This window comes from Musa acuminata, chromosome BXJ2-8, assembly GCF_036884655.1.
Source record: "Musa acuminata AAA Group cultivar baxijiao chromosome BXJ2-8, Cavendish_Baxijiao_AAA, whole genome shotgun sequence".
NCBI classification, from domain to species: domain Eukaryota; kingdom Viridiplantae; phylum Streptophyta; class Magnoliopsida; order Zingiberales; family Musaceae; genus Musa; species Musa acuminata.
This window is the reverse complement of record NC_088345.1, coordinates 30,533,099-30,559,198: the sequence shown is the minus strand read 5'-3', so window position 1 is coordinate 30,559,198 and position 26,100 is coordinate 30,533,099.

Genomic DNA, 26,100 nt, shown 5'->3' with positions numbered 1-26,100 from the left:
ATATATGATCTCCCTATGTAACACAATCTACTCTATACACAGTTTTAAGTTTTACGGATTTTTGCGCACCAATCTTCGCATGACGATGAACATTTTTTTGGGAAAGTGGGGATTTTGTTTTTTTTGTTCTTCTACTGCTCATGTGATGTCGCCCCCAAGATTTTCCAACGGTGGTATCAGAGCCAAGTTGTTCGTGCGATAGATTGGTTTTAAACTATGTGTGTTATGTAATGCTTTTGACGTCAAAATTGTTGATGCACTAGGCGAGGAAGCTGCGCTCAAAGATGGTTGCCTTCTTGCTGCCATCTTCATGCAGGCAAGCCGCCCCTACAGCGGTGGCCGCAAGGGCGGCGCCCGACCGCCTACGCGTAGCAACTGTCGCTGCGCGCGGTTGCAACCGTCGGTTACCGGTCCCCTGCAGGCAGAGCCGCCTGCAGCACGCAAACGATGGCACCTGCGGGTGAGCGACCTACAAGGGCGACACCAGCGGTGCTCGCTCGCGGGCGAGCAGCCCACAAGGGCGGCCGCCACCTGCAGCGCCACCCGCAGGGGCAACCACCCGCACGAGCGTGTTAGGATCGGAGCGGGACTAAGAGGGGGGGGTGAATTAGTGTAGCAGATTAAAACTCATAAGTTTGAAAATGATTTTGTAAATACGTCGAGATTTCGATTTGACAATGAATGACTTGGTAAAAGTAGCTCGAGTAAAGTGAGAAGATAAAAACCGAAAGCTTACTGCTATGTAAATAATGGTTTAAGAAAGGTAAACACTCACACATTCAAGGAACACACCAATTTAAAGTGGTTCGGTCAAAATGACCAACATCCACTTGTGAAGCCTTCTTCGATGAGGCTCCCAACTTCCACTAGCAAATCACTTTGAAGGGGAAGGACAAATACCCCTCTTACAACCTTTTACAAGTGGTTCACACTCTTACAAATTTTCAAAGAGAAAGAGGGAGGTGAACACTTAAGCTATTGAAAATAAGACTTGCTAAAGACTTTGCTAAGACTTTTTCTTAATCTCTAACTTATCAAAGGTTGTGTTCTCTGCTGAGAATTGAGGGGTATTTATAGGCCCGAAGAGGATTCAAATTTGAGCTCCAAATTTGAATTGCTTTTGGGTTTCCCGGTGTTGGTGGTGCCATCGCTTGTTAGTGGCAGTGCCACCACCTCTTAGTGTCTGACACTAACAGTGTACTGGCGGTGCCACCGCCAGACCTCTCGGGTTCTAGGCGGTGCCACCGCCCAGTCCGGTAGTGCCATCGTCGGACCTCTTGGGTGCTGGGTGGTGCCACCGCCCAGTCCTTCGAGTTTTGGGCAGTGCCACTGCCAAGTCCGACGGTTCCACCGCCCGACCTTATGGGTCACTGGATGGGCTTCAAATCTGGCCCAAACCAGGTCATATTCGGGCCCAGTTGGCCCCTAGACAGGATATAGGATAATCCCTTAATCCTAACCCTAATTACATGCAAACTATGCAACTAAAAATATAGTCCTAAGCAAGTTTTTAACTGGCATACATCGAGTCTCCTTCCGACGAGCTTTCCAGCGATCTTCCTGCAGACTTCTGATACACCCTCGGATTTCTTCCGGCGGACTCCCAACAGGCTCCCGATCTTATGGTGAGTTCATCGAGTAACCAAGCCTTCTCGGTGATCTCTGTGAACCTCCGACGATCTTCTTCGGCGAACTTCCGAAAACTTCGACAAGTCCCCGATTTCTTCTCGGTTGGTTCCGGCAGCATCTCCGACAAATCTTAAGACTCTTGAACACCCATCGAACTTGACTCCGGTAGACTTGCTTTATATTTTCAGGCTATCGTAGTTAATCCTGCACACTTAACTCAATAATATGGATTAGATCAATTAACCCATCAATTGATTTCATCATCAAAATCTGAGATTCAACAATCTCCCCCTTTTTGATGATGACAATCAATTGATGACGGAGTTAAACATAACTCCCCCTATCTATATGCCATATTATGAGAAGATAAAAACTCTTGAATTCAATTTCTTTGAATTCAAGCCTAAACCGATAAGTTCTATCCGTTGAACTTATCGTTATTTTCTATAAGCATGAGCAAATACGAAACTTCGTATTTCTTATAATTTCAAGTTATGAAAATTATTTTCAAGTCGAATGATAAAAGACAATTATCATTTCGACAAGAGATATGAACTTTCAACATAAATCTCATGATATAAATGAAAGGCATGATTTCATATGATCATGAGATGAAACAACAACCAATCTAAAAACTTTCATATTGCGATGCATATAAGACATTTGCATTACACAACATATTAGCTTTTGCAATTCATATAAGTCATGCTATCATATTTGCGATGCATATAAAACATTTGCATTACACAAGCTTTTGCAATTCATATAAGTCATATTATCACATTTGCGATGCATATAAGACATTTGCATTACATAAGCTTTTGCAATTCATATTTTGCACAAGTCATCAATCTTTTGCACATTCTTCTCCTCCTTTGTCATCAACAAAAAGGAGATGAGGTTTTAAGCATAAAACTCGTGATCATTGAAGCCATTCATAAAATCATCTCATAAGAAAAAAATCTTGAAAAGGAGATGACAAAATTGATAAAGCTTCAACTTGGCATTAATATTGATCATTCAAGGAAGACATCAAATCATCCAAAATAACATGAAGGAGCCATCAAAATGTTGATAAAATTTCGGAAAGAAACATCCAACATCATATACTAGGATAATGTCAAATACATGTCATGGTAGCATAGAGGTTTACAATAATAAGAAAGAAGTCAAATCCACGAAAATCGAAAAGAGAATAATTTTTTTTAAAAAAATATATACAATCAAGCTCATTCACAAGGACAATTCAACATGCCTAATTCCCTTCTAATAAAGTCAAATTGATCTTCATTTAAGGCTTTTGTAAAAATATCCACTAATTGATGCTTTGTATTAATAAATTATAGAATGACATTATTATTATTGACATGATCTCATATAAAGTGATGCCTAACATTAATATGCTTAGTTCTAGAGTGTTGAATTGGATTTTTTGTTAGACAAATAGCACTTGTATTATCACATTTTATGAGAATGTTCTTTAAGTAAATTCCATAGCCTTCCAACGTATTTTTTATCCAAACAACTTGTGCACAGCATGCACTTGCAACTATGTATTCGGCTTCCACCATAGATAGTGCAACCGAATTTTGTTTCTTGGAAGTCCAAGAAACAAGTGCATGTCCTAAAAATTGACATGTTCTAGATGTGCTTTTTCTATCTATCCTACATCCGTCAAAATCGGTATCTGCATAAGCTATTAAATCAAAATTATCGGATTTTGGATACCATAATCCTAAATTAGGAGTTCTTTTAAGATATCTAAGGATTCTTTTAACACTTTTAAGAGGAGACAATTTATGATTAGCTTCAAACCTAGCATAAAGTCCTACACTAAACATAATATTCAGTCTAGTTACGGTGAGGTAAAGTAAACTACCAATCATTTCCCTATATGTTTTTTAATCAAAGCTTTCACCACTTTCATCCATGTCTAACTTAGTGGAAGTACTCGTAGGAGTGTTTATAGCTTTTAAACCATCCATATTAAATCATTTTAACAATTCTAATGTATATTTAGATTGATTAAGAAATATATCATTACTAAGTTTTTTAATTTACAATCCTAAAAAGAAGGTTAATTCTCCCATTAGGCTCATTTCAAATTCATGACTCATATATTTGGCAAATGATTCACATAGTGATTTATCCGAAGAACCAAAAATAATATCATCAACATAAATTTGAACAATAAGAAAATTATTTTCAAAATGTTTGATAAATAATATAGTATCAACCTTGCCTTTTGTAAAATTATTTAAAATAAGAAAGTAACTAAGCATTTCATACCAAGCTCTAGGAGCTTATTTTAAGCCATAGAGAGCCTTAGTCAATTTAAATACATGATTAGGAAGAAGAGAATTTTTAAATCCGGGAGGTTGTTCAACATACACTTCTTCATAAATAAAACCATTCAAGAAAGTACTTTTGACATCCATTTGAAATAGTTTAAAATCATTACTACTAGCATAGGCAAGGAGCATCCTAATGGCTTATAATCTTGCCATAGGAGCGAAGGTTTCTTCGTAATCGATACCTCATTCTTGGTTGAAACCTTTGGCCACTATTCTAGCATCGTTTCTAACCACAATATCGCATTCATCTTGCTTATTTCTAAAGACCCATTTAGTACCAATGACTAAATGGTCACTAGGTCTAAGAACAAGCTTTCATACCTCATTCCTCTCAAATTGGTTCAATTCCTCTTGCATTATAATAACCCACGAATCATCTTTCAAGGCTTCGTCAATGCATTTAGATTCAATTTAAGAAAGGAATGCGGTATTAGCATAAAAATTCTTGAAGGAAGAACGAGTCTGAACCCCTTTTGATGCATCTCCTATAATTAGCTCCTTTGGATGAGTATCTACATACTTCCATTCCTTGGGTAAGGAAATTTCGGAAGAAGATGCATCCAAGTTGCTATTTTGATGAGGGGGTTTATTTAAATTCAAATTATCAAAACCAAGATCATCATCAAAATCATTTTTCTTTAACTCGAAAATTTCATTAAAAACTACATGAATAGACTCTTCTATAACTAAGTTTCTTTTGTTAAAAACATAAAAAGCCTTAGAAACGGAAGAGAAACAAAGAAAGATGCCTTCATCGGATTTAGCATCAAATTTTCCTAAGGTGTCCTTTTCATTCAAAATAAAGCATTTGTAACCGAAAACTTTAAAATAAGAAACATTTGGTTTTTTATTATTCCATAATTCATAGAGAGTTTTTGATAGAGATTGTCTTATTAGAACCCTATTCATGACATAGCAAGCCGTATTAATGGCTTCGGTCCAAAAATACTTAGGTAAACTATATTTATTTAATATGGTTCTTGTCATTTCTTATAAATTTTTATTTTTTCTTTCAGCTACCCCATTTTGTTGAGAATTACTCGGAGTGGAGAAGTTATGATTTTATCCATTAGATTCACAAAAACTTTGGAAGTCACGGTTTTGAAATTCGCCACCGTGATCACTCCGAATTAATGAAATCATGAAGCCTTTTTCGTTTTGAGTAAGTTTACAAAATTTAGAGAAACATTTGAAACAATCACTTTTGTGAGCCAAGAAATAGGTCCAAGTATATCTACTATAGTCATCTACAATTACAAAGGCATATTTACTTCCTCCTAGACTCGTTGTGTTAATTGGTCCAAATAAGTCTAAATGGATCAATTGCAATGATCTAGTGGTGCTAATTTGATTTTTTGGTTTGAAACTAGTTTTTATTTGTTTTCCTAGTTGACAAGCATCACACACTTTGCCCTTAACAAACTTCATATTAGGAATCCCTCGTACTAACTCTCTAGATAAAATCTTAGATATTAGTTTCATACTTGCATGGCCTAATCTCCTATGCCAAAGCCAAGCATCATCATTTAAAACGGAAAAGCAAATTTCATTATTAAGTTCATCAAGGTTGATGGTGTAGATATTATTTTGTTTTAAGGCAATCATTGATATGTTATTGTTTGGTTTTTCAATAATGCACACATTAGATTCAAATCTAACGATGTAACATTTATCGTATAATTGACTAATTCTTAAGAGATTATGTTTCAATCCATCAACTAGCAACACATCATCAATTAAAAAACTTGATTTGTTACCTATGGTTCCCTTGCCAATGATTTTACCTTTGTTGTTGTCTCCAAATGTGACATAGCATTCTTCTTTGCTAGTAAGCATAGACAAATGAGATGGATCTTCGGTCATGTGCCTTGAGCATCCACTATCAAGATACCATATCTTGCTCCTAGCTTGTGAGTTTGTCTACAAAAGAGGATGGTTTTTAGGTACCCATTTGATTTTGGGTGCCTCAAAAATTGATCTACTAATTTTTTTATTCATCATTGAATTATTTATAGTTACTTTAGGAACCCATATCAACTTATGTGGACTAATTTTCTTAAATGGACATTTGTAAACAATATGTCCGGATTTACAATAAAAGTTGCATTTCAAATGAGGTGAAACATGTAATGTGGGTCCTTTAATGAAGGTGGTAGGATTTTGGTGAGATCTTCTCATAAAACCAATTCCACTTCTATTTGCGACGTGACCTTTGTTTGCAAGGATTATGTCCAAGCCTTTGCTATCGACCTTAAACTTATTTAAGGTCTCCTTAAGTAGCAAATTCTCATTTTTTATTGCTTCTAACTGTTCACACTTAGAGCATGGAGGAGTTTGAAGATTATCAAGCTTATTTTGTAGTAAAGCATGCTCTTTCTTTAATAGATTGAACTTCTTACTAATAGTTCTACACTCATCAAATAATTCGTGAAAAGTGATAGAAAGTTCATCGAAAGATAAATCTTTATTAATTAAATCACATACCTCTCCTCCTAAAGCCATTAGCGCAAAGTTTGCCTCCTCTTTGTTGCTAGCTTCTTCATTCTCGGAATCACTTGAGTCGTCCCAAGTTGCTTTCAAAGCTTTCTTCTTCTTCGATTGCTTCTTCTTGGCTTGGGGGCATTCATTTTTGAAGTGCCTTAGCTTCTTGTATTCGTAGCATATTACTTGGTCTTTTTTATGTTCAAGTTTGTTTTTGGTGTCATTTTTAAATTTGTTCTTTCTTATAAATTTTTTAAATTTTTGAGTTAAAAGTGCAATGTCATCATCACTATCCTCATCACTTGATGTTCCTTTCAAGTGGTCTTCTTGTGTTCTAAGTGTCATATCCTTTCTGTTCTTTGAAAGGGGGTTCTCGAGCTCTTCATGAGCATGGCACGTCATTTCGTAGGTCATAAGAGATCCAATAAATTCTTCGAGAGGAAATGTTTTAAGGTCCTTGGCCTCTTGAATGACCATAACTTTTAGATCCCAACTCTTTGGAATGGATCTTAAAATTTTAGTTACTAGTTCAAAGTTAGAAAAACCTTTACTAAGAGCTTTGAGTCCATTGATGATATCCGTGAAACAGGTGTATATGTCTCCGATGGACTCACTTGGTTTCATTCGGAAAAGTCCGTAAGAATGCATAAGAATGTTGATTTTAGACTCTTTCACTCGGCTAGTGCCTTCATGAGTGACCTCAAGAGTTCTCCAAGTATCAAAAGCCGAATCGCAAATCAAAACATAATTAAATTCATTTTTATCAAGTGCACAAAACAAGGCATTCATAGTCTTCGCGTTTAAAGCAAAAACCTTCTCCGATTCATCCCATTCGCTCATCGGAAGAGAAGATTTTTGAAATCCATTTTCGATAATATTCCAAAGCTCAAAATCTATGGAAATAAGGAAGATCCTTATACGAGTCTTCCAATATGTGCAATCCGACCCATTAAACATAGGCAGACGTGTAATAGAGTGACCCTCTTGCATGCTGGAGTAATCCATCTCTCTTGGGTATTAAACCAAATATGAGAGTAAGCCTTGCTCTGATACCAATTGTTAGGATCGGAGCGGCACTAAGAGGGGGAGGTGAATTAGTGTAGTGGAATAAAACTCGTAAGTTTGAAAATGATTTCATAAATGTGTAGAGATTTCGATTCGACAATGAATGACTTAGTGAAAGTAGCTCGAGTAAAGTGAGAAGATAAAAACCGAAAGCTTGTTGCTATGTAAATAACAGTTTAAGAAAGGTAAACACTCACACATTCAAGGAACACACCAATTTAAAGTGGTTCGATCAAAATGATCTACATCCACTTGTGAAGCCTTCTTCGATGAGGCTCCCAACTTCTACTAGCAAATCACTTTGAAGGGGAAGGACAAATACCCCTCTTACAACCTTTTACAAGTGGTTCACACTCTTACATATTTTCAAAGAGAAAGAGGGAGGTGAGCACTTAAGCTATTGAAAACAATACTTGCTAAAGACTATGCTAAGGCTTTTTCTCAATCTCTAACTTCTCAAATGTTATGTTCTCTGCTGAGAATTGAGGGGTATTTATAGGCCCCAAGAGGATTCAAATTTGGGCTCCAAATTTGAATTACTTTTGGGTTTCCCGGTGCTAGCGGTGCCACCGCTTGTTAATGTTTGACACTGACAGTGTACTGGCGGTGCCACCGCCAGACCTCTCAGGTTCTGGGCAGTGCCACCACCCAGTCCGACAATGCCATTGTCGGACCTCTCGGGTGCTAGGCAGTGCCACCATCGGACCTCTCGGGTGCTGGGCGGTGCCACCACCCAGTCTGGTAGTTCCATCGCTCAGTCTGGTAGTTCCATCGCTCAGTCCTTCTTGTTCTGGGTGGTGCCACTACCAAGTCTGGCGGTTCCACTGCCCGACCTTATGGGTCACTGGATGGGCTTTAAATCTGGCCCAAACCAGGCCATATTCGGTCCCAATTGGCCCCTAGCTAGGATATAGGATAATCCCTTAATCCTAACCCTAATTACATGCAAACTACGCAACTGAAAATATAGTCCTAAGCAAGTTTTTAACTGGCAAACATCGAGTCTCCTTCTGGCGATCTTTCGGCGGACTTTCGATACACCCTCGGATTTCTTCCGGTGGACTCCCAATAGGCTCCCGATCTTGTGGCGAGTAGCCGAGCCTTCTTGGTGATCTCCGTGAACCTCCAACGATCTTCTTCGGTGGACTTCCAAAAACTTCAACAAGTCCCCGATTTCTTCTTGGTTGGTTCCGACAGCATCTCCAACGAATCTTACGACTCTCGAACACCCATCGAAATTTACTCCGGTAGACTTGCTTTATGTTTTCAGGCTATCGTAGTTAATCCTACACACTTAACTCAATAATATGGATTAGATCAATTAACCCATCAATTGATTTCATCATCAAAATCTGAGATTCAACAAGGCGGCGACTGCGGGAGCAGCCCCCGCGGGCAGTGGCCCCCGTAAGCAAGAGGGGTGCGCCCACTTGCAGCAACGGGGCCGCCCGCTGGCGCACCGCCCGCAGGTAGGGGTGGCGGCGCCCGCAGCAAGCAAGGAGAAGAGAGGGATTAGGGTAGTCTTGGGCAAAAGATAGTTTTTCCCTTGGAAATTTGAGAAATTCTGTTTTTATTCTTTGTCCAAATTATAAAAATACCCCTCAGAATTCTAAATATTTTCTATATGTCTCTGATTTCATAAAATATTAATTAATTAAAGATTTAATTGATTATTATTATTATTATTATCTAGTAGTCCTACATGATAATGATTTATACATGTGATATATGATGTGTGGACGGATGATCATGGATCGTGTGATGTGTATACTTGTGATTATTATTATTGAGTCCTACGAGCCTCCATTATATTTCTTGTTTATTATCGGGCCTGCATGCCTATGATTAAGTTGTAATCAAGTGACGAGGTGCAGCGGGAGCGCGGATGCAATAACGAGACCCACGAGACGGACAATCGTGATGCATGGAGATGCATCGAGATGTCGACGGAACCGACGAGGACGAGATGGATGATCATAGGGCATAGAGATGTACCGTTGTACACATAGATCTTGATGTGAGTGATTAGGCCCACTAGCTCGAGCCTGATCACATTAGGCTATGGTTCATGATCATCTAGTGTGACCCACGTGGCCTTATATCCTTATAGGTAGGGATCGATTCTCGGTATAGATTAAGTTGGTCGAGTCCCTCGAGGCTCACCTATATCGCGATTCGCTATCTTTCCTATGACATAGAGATGTCATCGGTGACCTAAGGACATGGTATGCTTGGTCGAGTCCCTCGAGGGTATATCATCGAATCAGACTCATCGTGTAACGATGGTGTTGACTTAACCAAACATCATGGTTGGTCGAGTCTCTCGAGACCATGGTGATTTGGAGGCTGAACAAGATGAGAATCATAATGAGTTATGATCGGCAAGAGTTGCCTACCTTTTAGGCTTAGTGTGATTCGTCGAGTCTCTCGAAGTTACACAAAGATGTTGATTGGATCCTGATCCCCACTAGAAGTCTGCTAAAGACTTCTGTTTCACGTGTTGAGGGTGTTGCGTGACTCACCAGTAAAATAGTGGGAGTATATTAAGTTAAAAGTTCATATCTTGATTATTTATTTCTTACAAAATCCATATGTTATTCATTTCTGCTATATCTTTACTTTCAGAAAATATCGTTTTCAAATCCCTTACGTGGCATACTTGATATCAATTGCCTCACTGGTTCAAATTATACGGATTGGCTCCGCAACTTGAGAATTATTCTCACGGTAGAGAAAATTGTGTACGTCCTTTATACAGTGATGCCTACGCTCGAGGAAGGGGCAAGCGAGGATGAGATCGCTCGCTATGTGAAGTACATTGATGACTCCACTTTTGCTCATTGTTATATGTTGGGCTCTATGACTCTTGAGTTGCAGAGATAACATGAAAAGATAGATGTTAGATCTATTCTCCTACGTGTCCGTAAATTGTTTGAGGAACAAGGAAGGACTCAGCGATATGAGATATCTAAGAGCCTTTTCCGTGCTACGATGACTAAGGGGACATCAGTTCAGAACCTTGTCCTAAAGATGATTGAGTAGATAGAAAAACTCACAGGTTTAGGAATGATCCTAGAGGATAACTTGTGTGTGGACATTGTGCTTTAGTCCCTACCATATTCCTTTTCACAGTTCATAATAAATTTTAATATGAACAAACTTGAGGTGACTCTCCCAGAGCTCCTCAATATGTTGAGGGAGATAGAGAGCACTATAAAAAAGGAGAAGCAAGTTCTCTACACTAGTGAGACCAGAAAAAAAAGGAAAGCAGAAAAGTCTCTTAAGAAGGGCAAGGGCAAGGGCAAACCAGGTAAAGCAAAGGTTGCTAAGAAAAACACGGCAAATGACAAAGGCCAGTGCTTCCACTGTGGTAAAGATGGGCACTAGAAGAGGAACTATAAAGAGTACCTTGCAAAGAGGGCAAAACAAAAGTTTAGGGACGCTTCAGGTACATTCATGATCAATCTCCAATTGTCAGATTTTTGTGATAGTGCATTGGTATTGGATACCGGTATTGCATATCACATCTGTAATTTATTATAGATTATGGCAAAGTCGAGGAGATTAACAAGAGGAACTTTGTATAATGGTTTATTTATGCTAGATACTACTTCACATATCATGAATGTAAGTATGTCTAAGAGGAAACGAGATGAGGTGAATAGTGTATACTTGTGACATTATAAGTTAGGTCACATCCATGAGAGAAGGATTCAAAAGTTGCTAAAGAATGGATATCTAGATCTATTTGACTATGAGTTATATACAACTTGCGAGCCTTGCCTTCATAGAAAACTGACCAACTCTCCATTTAGTGGAACTAGAAAGAGAGCCACTAAGCTACTGGAACTCATACATAGTGATGTATGTGGACCCATGTCAACTCATGTCATTGGCGATTACTCCTACTTCATTACCTTTACTAATGATTTCTCAATGTATGGATATGTGTACTTAATGAAGTATAAGTCTGAGGCCTTTGAAAAATTCAGAGAGTATAAGAATGAAGTGGATAACTAGACTGGAAAAAGTAACAAGACTCTTCGATCCGATCGAGGATGTGAGTACTTAAATATAGAGTTTACCCAGTTCCTCAAGAACTATGAGATTTTATCCCAATGGACACCTCCTTATACACCTAAGCACAATAGTGTGTCTGAAATGAGGAATTGTACACTATTAGACATAGTACGGTCCATGATAAGTTCACTAACCTACCCATCTCATTCTAGGGATATGCCCTAGAGACCGTAACTTACCTTCTAAACAGAGTTTCAACTAAGTCAGTAGTGTCTATACCATATGAGATATGGAAAGGGAAGAAGCCTGATCTTAAGGTTAAGATTTGGGGCTGCCCTGTCCATGTTAAAAGACACAACCCCGATAAGTTGGAATCGAGGACAAAGGGGTGCAAGTTCGTGGGATACCCCAAAGAAACTTGTGGGTATTATTTCTATCATCTCGAGGACCAAAAGGTCTTTGTAGCTAAGAGAGCAGTGTTCCTTGAGAAGGAACACATTCTTGGCAGAGATAGTGGGAGCATGATAGAGTTGAGAGAGGTTGGAGAACCTAGCTCAAGCACCACTCTACAGCCCGAGTCTGTTCAAGTACCTAATACACAAGTTCCAACTTTACGTAGGTCCGATAAAGTATCTCATCCTCTTGAGAGATATGTGGGACATATTAGAGGAGAGGATGTTGAGGATATTTATCCTCAAACCTATGAGGAGGCTATTATAAGTATAGACTCCGGGAAATGGCAAGAAACCATGAATTCTGAGATGGATTCTATGTACTCCAACAAGGTTTAGAACCTAGTTGATGCACCCGAAGGTATTGTACCCATTGGTTGCAAGTGGATCTTTAAGAAAAAGATCAGAGTAGATGGAAAGGTAGAGACCTATAAAGCAAGGCTAGTGGCTAAGGGGTATCGTCAAAGGTAATGTGTTGACTGTGACAAAACCTTCTCACCCGTAGCAATACTAAAATCTATCTGAATTCTATTGGCTATTACAGCACACTATAATTATGAAATATGATAGATGGATGTGAAAACCACATTCCTCAATGGGAACCTCGAGGAGGAGGTGTATATAATACAACCTGAGGGATTCGTGTCCAAGGACTACTCAAATAAGGTGTGCAAGTTGCTTAGATTCATTTATGGACTAAAGCAAGCTTCCCGAAGTTGGAACATAAGATTTGATGAGGTAATCAGATCTTATGACTTCGTTAAGAATAAAGATGAGCCTTGTGTATACAGAAAGGTAAGTGAGAGGGCTATCACCTTTTTGGTGTTATATGTGGATAACATCTTGATCATTAGAAATGATGTAGGAATGTTATCCACAGTAAAGACTTGGTTATCTAGACACTTCTCCATGAAGAACTTAGGAGAAGTATCATATATCTTGGGGATTCGGATCTATAGAGATAGATCCAAGAGGATGCTTGGCTTGTCCCAGTCCAGATACATAGAAACCATTGTCGAAAGGTTTGGCATGAAAAATTCCAAGAGAGATCTCATACCGATTAGACATGGGATATCATTTTCTAGGAGTATGTCCCTAAAGACTCCTGAAGAAAGGGCGAACATGGATATGAAATCTTATGCCTCAGCGATAGGGTCTATTGTATATGTCATGCTATGTACTAGGCTTGATATAACGCATGCTTTGAGTGTCACGAGTAGGTATTAGGTGGATCCAGGCTTGGAGCATTGAAAAGCAGTAAAATGTATCCTTAAATACTTGAGAAGGACTAAGGATCTTTTACTAGCATATGGAGGTAGTAGCCTCAAGGTTAAAGGCTACACGACTCAAGTTTTCAATTTGATGTCGATAATAGCAAGTCAAATTCAGGGTATGTGTACACCTTGAATGGAGGAGTAGTGTGCTAGAAGAGTTCCAAGCAAGATACTACTACTGACTCGACCATAGAGACGGAGTATATTTCTGCAATAGAGGTAGCAAAGGAGGGAGTCTAGATAAAGAAGTTCATCATAGATCTAGGAGTTAGGCCAAGTAACGATGAGCTGATTCCTTATATTGCGACAACTATGGGGCGATTACTCAAATAAGGGAACTCGGGTCTTATCAAAAGTGTTCTAAGGAGGTTCCAGCTTATTAGAGAGATCATGACCCGAGGAGATGTAGTAGTGGAAAGAGTTTCATCCGAAGATAACATTGCAGATCCACTGATAAATCCATTGTCTCATATTGTCTTTGAGCATCACAGGGGTTTGATGGGGATCAGACACATAAGTGATTGGTTTTAGGTCAAGTGGGAGATTGCTAGTCATAGGTGCCCAACAAGCCAATCATATGAGTGATGGCACGTGTGACTTGACACAGAATTTTTTACTTATTATATTTTAGCATTTATCACTTTATATTGACTATTACATATATGCATGTATATATTGTGATGTTCTTGGATCTGTGCAATGAGAATCGGATCGTGATGAGATCACGATAATGAGACCGATTCACCTTTAAACACAGATCCTAAATAATTCCGGTCATAAGTTACTGGAGAGAGACATCGAGATAACTGGATAGACTAGTGTGCTATATACCCGTCCATATGATGGATACAGCTGGTCTCATAGCTGCTTGTGTGGGGACACTAGTGATACAGTACAGGTGCTCATTGGAGAATGCGTTCACTAATTGATCCGCTTACGAAATGCTGGATGGTTGATGATGCCTTATTGTCAGACATCGATTTTGTAGTTCCAGTGGTGTATCTAGTCTTTAGACTTGAGATACCAAGGATGTCCTATATGAGTGCTTCATTCTTTGATACCGGACTTATAGGTTTGGATGTCCCTTATCTAGTATAGTCGGTCATTGGGAGTGATAGTCGACCTTACGAGGGCTATTGAGTGTCGATAGAGGATCATCCACTCTTGACATTATGAGAGGAATATCCCATGTGTTCTTGCTGTTGAATCTCGGATTTTGATGATGAAGTCAATTGTCATTTGTTGTCTAATGTATGTGTTGAGATAAGTGTGCAGGATTAACTATGATGAAAGTAAGACATGCAGCAGGAGTTGCACCGGAGTCATGACAATGATCACGTTGGGAGTTCGAGAGCTCGACGGAAGTTCGGACAGTCGTCGGAGGTTCTACGGGAACAAATCCGAGAAGTCCAGAAGCTTGCCAAAGGAGCTCGTTGGAACTTGCCAAGTGGATCGTCGCAGTCCAGGAGTTTGCCGGAAGTCCGCAGGAGCATCACCGAGGGTTCATCGGATGATCGACGGAAGTTCGCCGGAAACTCGCCGGAAGAAGCGAGTGACGCACCGAAGCAAGCTGCAGAATATGTCTTAGGAAATAATCGTAGTTAGCACTTTGATTAAGTTAGAAATGGGAGGTGATCCCATTAGCTTAATCCTGGGGCAATTGAGCCCCTGAAGAACTCAAATTGGGTCGAATGGTTCAACCCATTCGGACCCAGGTTGCTGTGGGAGGTGCAACCGCCCAGGTAGGGAGGTAGCACCGCCCAGGCTATGTCTCCCAGCGAGACTGGGCGGTGCAACCGCCCAGGGCTCAGTCTCCGAGCGAGACTGGGCGGTGCAACCTCCTCTGTCAGGAGGTAGCACCGCCAGAGCTCAAGTTTCGAGCTCTGCCAAGCGGTGCAACCTCTCCAGTCAGGCGGTGCAACCGCCTGAGCTCGGTCTTCGAGCTCTGGCAGAGAGGTGCAACCGCCCCTGACAGAGGTAGCACCGCCCAGAGGCTCAGTCTTCGAGCTCTGCCAGGCGGTGCAACCTCTCCAGTCAGGAGGTGCTTCCGCCTGATCCCGAAATTCCGGGATTTGATTGTTTTGAGCTCCAAATTTGAACTGGGTTTGGGCCTATAAATACCCCACCCATTCAGCACTGAAAAGATACAAACCTACACCGAATTTTTGATCTTTTCTGTGATTTTAAGAGCTCAAATTTGTGTAAAGTCCAAAAGTTCTCCTCTTTCTGTTCTTCAAGTCTTGAGTTGTAAAGAGAGGAGAGAAAGGTTCTATAAGGGTTGTCTCCTGAGCCCGTCAAAAGGAGTGAAACTGTAAAAGGGCAGTTGGCCTTCGCCTATTGAAGGAAGGCCTCTAGTTGACGTCGGTGACCTCGTCGGTGGAGGAAGCCAAAAGTGGAGTAGGTCAAGACTGACCGAACCACTCTAAATCTCTGGTTTGCTTTTATTTTGAGCACTTTATCATTACTGCAAACCTCCTACATAGCTACTGCTCTCTGCGCTTTTACGGACAAGTTTCTAAGTTCTGATCTTTCCGAATCTGCATTCAGACGTAAATCGGTGTTTTCGTACGATCTTAACATTGCAGTTTACATTTATATTTTGATTCTGCAAACTGTCTTCTGCGCTTTTATGAACGAGTTTCTTTGTAGTTTACGTTTACGTTTTGACTCCATTTATAACTGCAAACTGCGCTTAGACGTAATCTACGCTTAGACGCAAACTGCGCTTAGACGTAAACTGCGCTTAGATGCAATCTGAGCTTAGACGCAAACTGCGCTTAGATGCAAACTGCGCTTAGACGCAATCTGCATTTAGACGCAAACTGCATTTAGACGCAAACTGCGTAAACTGCGCTTAGACGCAAAACTACATTTAGACGCAAACTGCGTAAACTACGCTTAGACGCAAACTGTGTTTAGACGTAAACTGCACTTAATCATAAGTAATCTTAGAATCGGCTTTTGCATCAAAATAGTTTTTATCGAACGAACGCAGCTTTCGTTTTTAATCGCTGAAAGATTTCCACTGCACTAATTCACCCACCCCCCCCCCCTCTTAGTGCTCTCGATCCTAACAATTGGTATCAGAGCCCGGTTGACTCTCAAACGGATTAAAACCCAAGAGAGATGGCTTACGATGGAAACCAAGAGAGCCATTCTATTACACGTCCACCCATGTTTAATGGGACGGACTACACCTATTGGAAGACCCGAATGAGGATCTTTCTTATTTCTATGGACGTTGAACTCTGGAATCTTGTCGAGAATGGTTTTTCAAAGTCTTCTCTTCCAATGATCGATTGGAACGATTCGGAGAAGAAGGCTTTCGCTCTTAATGCAAAGGCTATGAATGCCTTATTTTGTGCACTTGATAAAAACGAGTTTAATCGTGTTTCGATTTGTGAAACTGCATTTGATATTTGGCACACACTCGAAATGACTCATGAAGGCACAAGTAGAGTGAAAGAGTCAAAAATCAATCTTTTGTTACACTCTTTCGAACTTTTTCGGATGAAACCGAGTGAGACTATTGGCGACATGTTTACCCGTTTCACGGATGTTGTCAACGGTCTAAAAGGACTCGGAAAAAGTTTTTCGGATTTTGAGCTCATAAATAAGATTCTAAGATCCCTTCTTAAGAGTTGGGATCCTAAAGTCACTGCTATTCAAGAGGCAAAAGATCTAAACAACTTCCCTCTTGAAGAACTAATTGGGTCATTAATGACCTACGAGATGACTTGCAAAGCTCATGAAGAGCAACAAGACATCCTTCCAAAGAACAGGAAGGATATGGCACTTAGAACTTTGGAAGATCACTTGAAAGAAAACTCAAGTGATGAGGACTGTGATGATGACTTAGCACTTCTAACAAGAAAATTTAAAAAATTCATTAAAAGAAACAAGTTTAAGAATGACACTAAAAGTAAACTTGAACCCAAAAAAGACCAAGTTATTTGCTATGAGTGCAAAAAGCCGGGACACTACAAGAGTAATTGTCCCCAAGCCAAAAAGAGAACAATAAAAAAGAAGGCGCTCAAAGCAACATGGGATGATTCGAGCGCGTCTGAAGAAGAGGAGTCTAACACCGAGCAAGTTGCTCATTACGCCTTAATGGCCATCGGAGAGGAGGTAACGAATTTATTAGATGCTGATTTATCTTTCGATGAATTATTAAATGTCTTCCATGACTTATTTGATGAATGCAAGATTATCAATAGAAAATACAAATTGCTGAAAAAGGAGCATGATAGTCTTACTTGTGATTTCGATAAGTTAAAAATTGAATATCATGATAGTTTAAATTCATGTATCAAATGTCATGATCTAGAAACTCTCCAAAAAGAAAACCTGCTACTTAAGGACACCTTGAAGAAATTCGAGGTTGGTAGCAAGTCATTGAACATGATTCTTGCAAACAAGGGTCACGTTCCAAAAAGAAGTGGAATTGGATTTGTGAGAAGTCCTCACCTAAATCCAACCACCTTTATAAAAGGCCCCATCTTATATATTCAACACCAAGCAAAATGTAACTTTTGTTGCAAAATTGGACACAAGACGTATTATTGTCCATTCAAGAAAATTAGTCCAAACAAATTGATTTGGGTTCCTAAAGGAACCATGATGAACTCTATGCAACATGATAAACAATGTAGATCTATCTTTGAGGCACCTAAAAGCAAATGGGTACCTAAAAATCATCCTTTCTTGTAGAAACCCACACCATCGCAAGCTAGGAGCAAGAGATGGTACCTTGATAGTGGATGCTCAAGGCATATGACCGGAGATCCATCTCAATTCTCTAAGCTCACTAGCATAGACGAAGGCTATGTCACCTTCGGAGACAACAACAAGGGTAAAATCATTGGCAAAGGAACAATAGGTAACAAATCCAACTTCTTCATTGAAGATGTTTTGTTAGTTGATGGTTTAAAACATAACCTCTTGAGCATTAGTCAATTATGTGATAAAGGATACACTGTCAAATTCGAATCTAATGCTTGCATCATTGAAAAACCACATAAGAACATGTCTATGATTGCATTAAAACAAAATAACATATACACTATTGACATCAATGATTTATGTGATGAAATGTGTTTTGCGGTTATGAATGAGGATGCTTGGCTATGGCATAGAAGATTAGGTCATGCTAGCATGAAATTAATCACTCAAATATCATCTAGAGAACTTGTAAGAGGAATTCCTCATATCAAGTTCATCAAAGATAATGTATGTGATGCTTGCCAATTAGGTAAACAAATTAAGGGTAGTTTCAAAGCTAAGAATCAAATAAGCACCTCTAGGCCCTTACAATTGATCCATATGGACTTATTCGGACCAATCTCTACATCGAGTCTTGGAGGTAGCAAGTACGCCTTTGTCATTGTTGATGACTATAGCAGATATACATGGACCTACTTCTTAAAACAAAAAAATGAATGCTTTAAATATTTTGCCAAGTTTTGTAAACTTGTTCAAAATCAGAAGGGTTCTATGATTTCGTCAATTAGAAGTGATCATGGTGGAGAATTTCAAAACCATGACTTCCAAGAATTCTGTAAACTCAATGGATACAACCATAACTTCTCTACTCCAAGAAATCCTCAACAAAATGGGGTAGTAGAAAGAAAAAATCGAAATCTACAAGAAATGGCAAGAACCATGTTGAATGAACTTAGTCTACCCAAATATTTTTGGGCCGAAGCCATAAACACTGCATGCTATATTTTGAATAGAGTTCTAGTAAGACCTTTACACACCAAAACTCCTTATGAGTTTTGGAATAACAAAAAACCCAATGTCTCATATTTTAAAGTCTTTGGGTGTAAATGTTTATCTTAAATGAAAAGGATAACTTAGGAAAATTCGATGCTAAATCTGATGAAGGAATCTTTCTTGGTTATTCTTCGGTTTCTAAAGCTTTTCGTATTTTCAATAAAAGAACTTTAATTATTAAAGAATCCATCCATGTTGTTTTCAATGAGATTTCCGAAATTAGGAAAAATGATCTTGACGATGATGTTAATTTTGATTCTTTGAATTTAAACGCAACCCCGTCTCCAACTAGCAACTTGGATGCATCCACTTCCCAGATTTCCTTACCCAAGGATTGGAAGTATGTAGATGCTCATCCTAAGGAGCTAATCTTAGGAGACACATCAAAGGGGGTTCAAACACGATCTTCTTTTAAAGATTTTTGTGCCAACGCCGCCTTTCTCTCCCAAATTGAACCTAAATGTGTTGATGAAGCCATGAAAGATGATTCATGGATTATCGCAATGCAAGATGAATTGAATCAATTTGAGAGAAATGAGGTATGGACGCTTGTTCCTAGGCCAAATGACCATTTAGTTATTGGTATTAAATGGGTCTTTAGAAACAAGCAAGATGAAAATGGTATCGTGGTTAGAAACAAGGCTAGATTAGTGGCCAAAGGTTTTAACCAAGAAGAAGGTATCGATTATGAAGAAACCTTCGCTCCTGTGGCTCGATTAGAAGCCATAAGAATGCTCCTTGACTACGCTAGTAGTAATAATTTTAAATTATTTCAAATGGATGTTAAAAGCGCTTTTCTTAATGGCTTTATTTCCGAAGAAGTCTATGTTGAACAACCTCCTGGATTTGAAAATAATAGTCTCCCTAATCATGTGTTTAGATTAACTAAAGCTCTCTATGGTTTAAAACAAGCTCCAAGGGCTTGGTATGAGAGACTTAGTTCTTTTCTTATTGAAAATAATTTCATAAAAGGCAAGGTTGATACTACATTATTCATCAAGAACTTTGAAAATAATTTTCTCATTGTTCAAATTTATGTTGATGATATTATCTTTGGTTCTACGAATGAATCTCTTTGTGAATCCTTTGCTAAAACTATGAGTCTTGAATTCGAAATGAGTCTAATGGGAGAGTTAACATTCTTCTTAGGTCTACAAATCAAACAACTAAGCAATGGCATCTTTATTAGTCAAACTAAATATGCTATGAGTTTACTAAAGAAGTTTAATATGAATAACTCAAAAGCTATTAACACTCCTATGAGCACCTCCACTAAGTTAGAAATTGATGAAAGTGGAGAAAGCTTCGATCAAAAAACCTATAGGGGTATGATAGGAAGTTTACTTTACCTCACTGCAACTAGACCAGACATAATGTTCAGTGTAGGACTTTTGTTAGGACTCTAGCTTGGAGAGTCCTAATTGAGAGGGACATTCATGTAAAACTGTTAGGACTCTAGCTAGGAGAGTCCTAATTGAGAGGGACATTCTGTTAGGACTATAGCTAGGAGAGTCCTAATTGAGAGGGGCATTCATGTAGGTGTTTTCTTAGAGAAGAATTAGGAGTTGTAAGGGAATAGAAGTCTTGACTAGGAGTCATATTAGGAGTTGGTTAGAAGTAAGAGTCTTAAGTAGGAGTCCTATTATGAGTTAGGGTTTAGAAGCCCTATAAATAGTCATGTATTCCTTCTCTTTTCATAAGCAATAGATGAATCTTTTTTGCAGCCTTTGAGCAGCAACTTGGAGGGAGGAACCCCTATAGAGTTCCAAGGAGGCCGATCCCCTAAAGAGATCAACCCCAAGTTTAGAATCTGCAAGGGTTCTAACACCTGGTATCATAGCAACGTTCTTGGCATCTCGCTGCCCTTCCACAGCCATCCATCAACCCTCTACAACCATCCAAAGTAATTCCCACAATTGCTTAAAAGATCGTCACCGAATTCCGTCATCATCTCCACCACCACGGATCATCCTTTCATCTCCCCGTGAATTGCAACAGGTTCTGGTTTCCTACCTTACTGCTGCTGCAATTTAGTTATCCTTATTCGAAAATCCAAAAAAAAAAAAAAAAAAATCGTTCCTATATTGCTGCATAAACTTTTCGTCACAAAGTTTTCATCTCTACGACGAAAGATACATTGCAGAATTCCAGCCGCATAGCACCATCTGTTTGATCTTGCTACTGTGCTTTTTCTATCCAAATTTCTACAAAATTTTATGACATCTTTGACACTTCTTAATGGTGGATTTCCCTTTGGTTTCATCAAAAAATTCTCAATATAAACTACTGATCTTTTATGTCAAATCTGCTGCACTTGAATTGCAGAATTCAAGCCGCATAGCACCATCTGTTTGATCTTGCTACTATGCTTTTTCTATCCAAATTTCTACGAAATTTTTATGACATCTTTGACACTTCCTAATAGTAGATTTCCCTTTGGTTTCATCGAAAAATTCTCAATATAAACTACTGATCTTTTATGTCCAATCTGCTGCACTTGAAAATCTATGCTGCAGAAAATTTCAACTGCATATCATTGCCTTAACCCATCTATTTGCAATCTTTTTTAATGAAATTTCTTATACACTTCATAGATCATCTTGGCTTCCATCTACAATTGATCTATTAAGAAATTCATCTCTAAAAACGATTTTATGTTGCTGCAAATTTTCATCGTAACCCGTTGAAATTTTTCGACGATAATTCTGCAATTGCAACTTGCACCAATTTTCTTGCTATTATACTGCCGAAATTTTCTTGATTAAATTAGATATCCTTGCTGTCATATAAACTGTGATTTTGCTATCAATTCCCTCCTCAATTCTCCTAAGTTTTTGGTGGAAATTACGTCAAGAAACCGTTGTTTCTTCGACGACAATTCTACTCTTACAAGACAGCACATACTTGCTGCAACTTCCACGGATTTCTGTCAAACCTTTGCTACCATCTACCACAGATCCAAAACTTTCATCCATAGCCCTAAAACTCTACTAAACCACACCCTCAAACTGCACCCAAAACAGCCACAAAACAAGCCTAAACCGCAGCCTACATCCATCAATCCACCAACACTTTCGACCATCACTTCTCTCAACCTATACATGCCTTTAACCCAACAGCAAAAGAGAGATCTTAACATCATTGATTTGGGGCCATATACTATGGCATCTAAGGAGGCAATCAATGCTAAATTCGAAGCCTTGGAGGCACGAATGGAGGATAAGATTCGGACGCTCTTTACCGAACTCAGATTGGGCCGACCACTAAGCCCGAAAAAATCATATCAAGGAGAGAGCTTTGCCCAATCACACCAAGCCCGAAGAGATGACTTCCAAGGGAGGAGAGGCTCTATGACCGACCCCAACTATCCATGCATGAGAGTGGACTTCCCTAGATGGAAAGAAGGAAACCCGATTGGTTGGATCTCACGCGCGGAGCGATATTTTCGGTACCACAAAATCGCAGATGCATCTATGGTGAAAATTGCAGCTATACATCTTGAAGGGGATGTATACAATGGTTTAAATAGTTTGAACATACTTATGGAGTCCTTTCATGGCAACAATTCAAAGAAGGACTGCTGATCCGCTTCAGACCAACCGATTACGAGAATATTGACGAACAACTAGCAAAGATCCGACAAACCTCCACCATTCAGGAGTACCAAACAAGGTTTGAAAGGTTATCTAATCAAAATCATGATTGGTCTCAAAAACAGCTATTGAGGACCTTCATTGAGGACTTGAAGCCGGAGATCCGAGGAGAAGTTAAAGCGCGACAACCGTACACGCTTATGGCAGCCATCTCTTTCGCACGACATCAAGAGGAGCAATTGAACCATGAAGCTCGGAGGACTAGGGTCGCTCCTCAACTAGTAATATTGAAGCCCTCAGCCCCACCTACTGTCGACCAAGTCCCTGCACCAAAGAGGTTAACAGGATAAGAGCTTCGGGAGCGATATGCGAAGGGGTTATGTTGGCATTGTGACGAGCCGTGGAGCCGTGAGCATCGCTATAATAAAGGAGGGACTTCTTATGATTGAACCGATAGAAGAAGAGGTCATTGAACATTCAGAAGAGAGCCTTGAACATGAAGAAAAAGATGCAGAAGAAGAGCTACAACCGACCGAAGTTACGGTACAAACATTAGCTAGCTACTCAAACCCGCAAACGATGAAAGTTGGAGGCCTTCTCAAACAACAACCGATCACTGTTCTCATCGAGACGGGCAGCACTAATAACTTCCTAAACAGTAAGGTTGCTATCCATATGAACTTACCTATTGAGAATTGCAGTAGGTTTGTCGTTACGGTCGCCAACGGACGGATTTTGAAGTGTGATCATAGGTGCCCGCAGGTGAAACTGTTGCTGCAGGACCAAGAGATAATTGCAGATTTCTTCCTCCTCCCTCTTGATGATCATGAGGCCATACTCAGAATTAAATGGTTGATGACATTAGGTGATATTTCTTGGAATTTTATACAACTATTTATAAAATTTTACAGTAAGGAGAAACAGGTGATACTGCATGGGAAACGTGAGGGCGACGTAACGACGATTTGCACACAACAAATGGAGAAGGTTTTACATAAAGCATGCAGCAGCTTTTTGGTACAACTTGAGCAGCAAACTAAGGGAGAGCCAACAAAATTTGAAGATCCAAATCTACTTCCTTTGCTTGCTGAATTTTCAGATATATTTGACGAACCGCGCAACCTACCTCTTACCCGTCGGCATGATCATTGTATAACGATTCTTCCAGGCAAATCTCCAGCAAATGCTCAGCCATATCAGTATTTGCATCTCCAGAAGGATGAAATAGAAAGGATTGTAAATGAGATGCTCAAAACAGGAGTTATTCGGCCATGTTGCAGCCCTTACTCTTCACCGGTGCTCCTCATACGAAAGAAGGATAGAATATGGCGATTATGTGTTGAGTACCGAGCTCTCAATGGCATAACCATCAAGGATAAATACCCTATTCTAGTAGTAGATGAGTTGCTAAGGGAGCACAAATCTTTACAAAGCTGGACCTTCGATCCGGGTATCATCAAATACGAGTATGCGAAGAAGACATACCGAAAACCATCTTTTGAACACACAACAACCACTATGAATTTTTGCTTTCTTCAAAAGAAGGTGGAATATCTTGGGCATATCATATCAGAGGAAGGTGTGGCAGTAGACCCCTTCAAAATTGGAGCAATGCAAAACTGGTTGACCCCGAGGAACATAAAATTGCTACATGGCTTTCTGGGTTTAATAGGCTACTACTGCAAGTTCGTGAAAAACTATGGAGAGATTAGTGGACCAATTACTTCCTTATTGAAAAAAGATGTCTTCCAATGGTCGGACAGAGCCTCTGCTGCTTTCGACAAACTTAAGACAGCCATGACGACGACACCGGTGCTAACACTACCAGATTTCAACCGACCCTTCATTATTGAGGCCGACGCATCTGGAGTCGGAATTGGAGCCATTCTCATGCAAGATGATCAACCACTCACATACACTAGCAAGGCATTATCTCCCTCCCATCAAAATAAGTCAACATATGATAAGGAGATGCTTGCCATTGTGTACGCAGCAACGAGGTGGAGACCCTACTTGATTGGTCGACGATTTCAAATTAAAACCGACCATAAAAGCCTCAAGTACTTTTTGGAGTGAAAGATATCATCCCCTGAACAACAAAAATGGGTAATAAAACTTCTTAGATTTGATTATGAAATAACTTACAAAAAGGGGAAAGAGAATGTTCTTGCAGATGCGCTTTCGCAGCTACCCGAGCAAGCTGAAGTTTCGGCCATTTCACTTCCGACCAGCAACTTTCTTAAGGATATTAAGATGGAATGGCAGGAAGATTCAGAGACAAGTAAGATTATAAAAAAATTGGAGGAAGCACCAAGCTCCGTGGCTCATTACAATTGGGACTCAAAAGAATTACACTATAAGGGACGCATTGTGCTTATGATAAATTCTACTTGCATCTTCACGAGTAGAATTTGGACCAAGTTATTCTATATGCAGGGTACTAAATTGAAAAGGAGTATGGCATATCACTAACAAATCGACGGTGAGACAGTTGTAAATAGGTGCTTGGAGACAGCCCAAGGCCACCCACCAAATATGACTACCCAAAGAGAACTCCAGACCCAGCGAAGTGCCATTATTGATCGACGGATCGTGACTCGACGACGACGACCCACTAATGAAGTTCTAATACAATGGGCGAACCTACCAATAGAAGATGCCACTTGGGAGAACTATGACGACTTGAAGATCAAATTCCCAGAATTCATGAATCATCAGCCTCGAGGACAAGGCTGATTTGAAGAGGGCAGGTCTGTTAGGACTCTAGCTTGGAGAGTCCTAATTGAGAGGGACATTCATGTAAAACTGTTAGGACTCTAGCTAGGAGAGTCCTAATTGAGAGGGACATTCTGTTAGGACTATAGCTAGGAGAGTCCTAATTGAGAGGGGCATTCATGTAGGAGGTGTTTTCTTGGAGAAGAATTAGGAGTTGTAAGGAAATAGGAGTCTTGACTAGGAGTCATATTAGGAGTTGGTTAGAAGTAAGAGTCTTAAGTAGGAGTCCTATTACGAGTTAGGGTTTAGAAGCCCTATAAATAGCCATGTATTCCTTCTCTTTTCATAAGCAATAGATGAATCTTTTTTGTAGCCTTTGAGTAGCAACTTGGAGGAAGGAACCCCTATAGAGTTCCAAGGAGGTCGATCCCCTAAAGAGATCAACCCCAAGTTTAGAATCTGCAAGGATTTTAACAACTTTGTGCTAGATTTCAATCAAACCCTAAGATATCTCATCTCAAGGCAGTTAAAAGAATACTCAGATATCTTAATGGTACCACAAATCTAGGATTATGGTACCCAAAATCAGAGAAGCTTGAGTTAATTGCTTATGCTGATGCGGACTTCGCTGGCTATAGATTAGATAGAAAAAGCACATCAGGAACATGTCAATTCTTAGGACATGACCTTGTTTCCTGGTCATCTAAGAAACAAAACTTGGTTGCACTATCAACAACCGAAG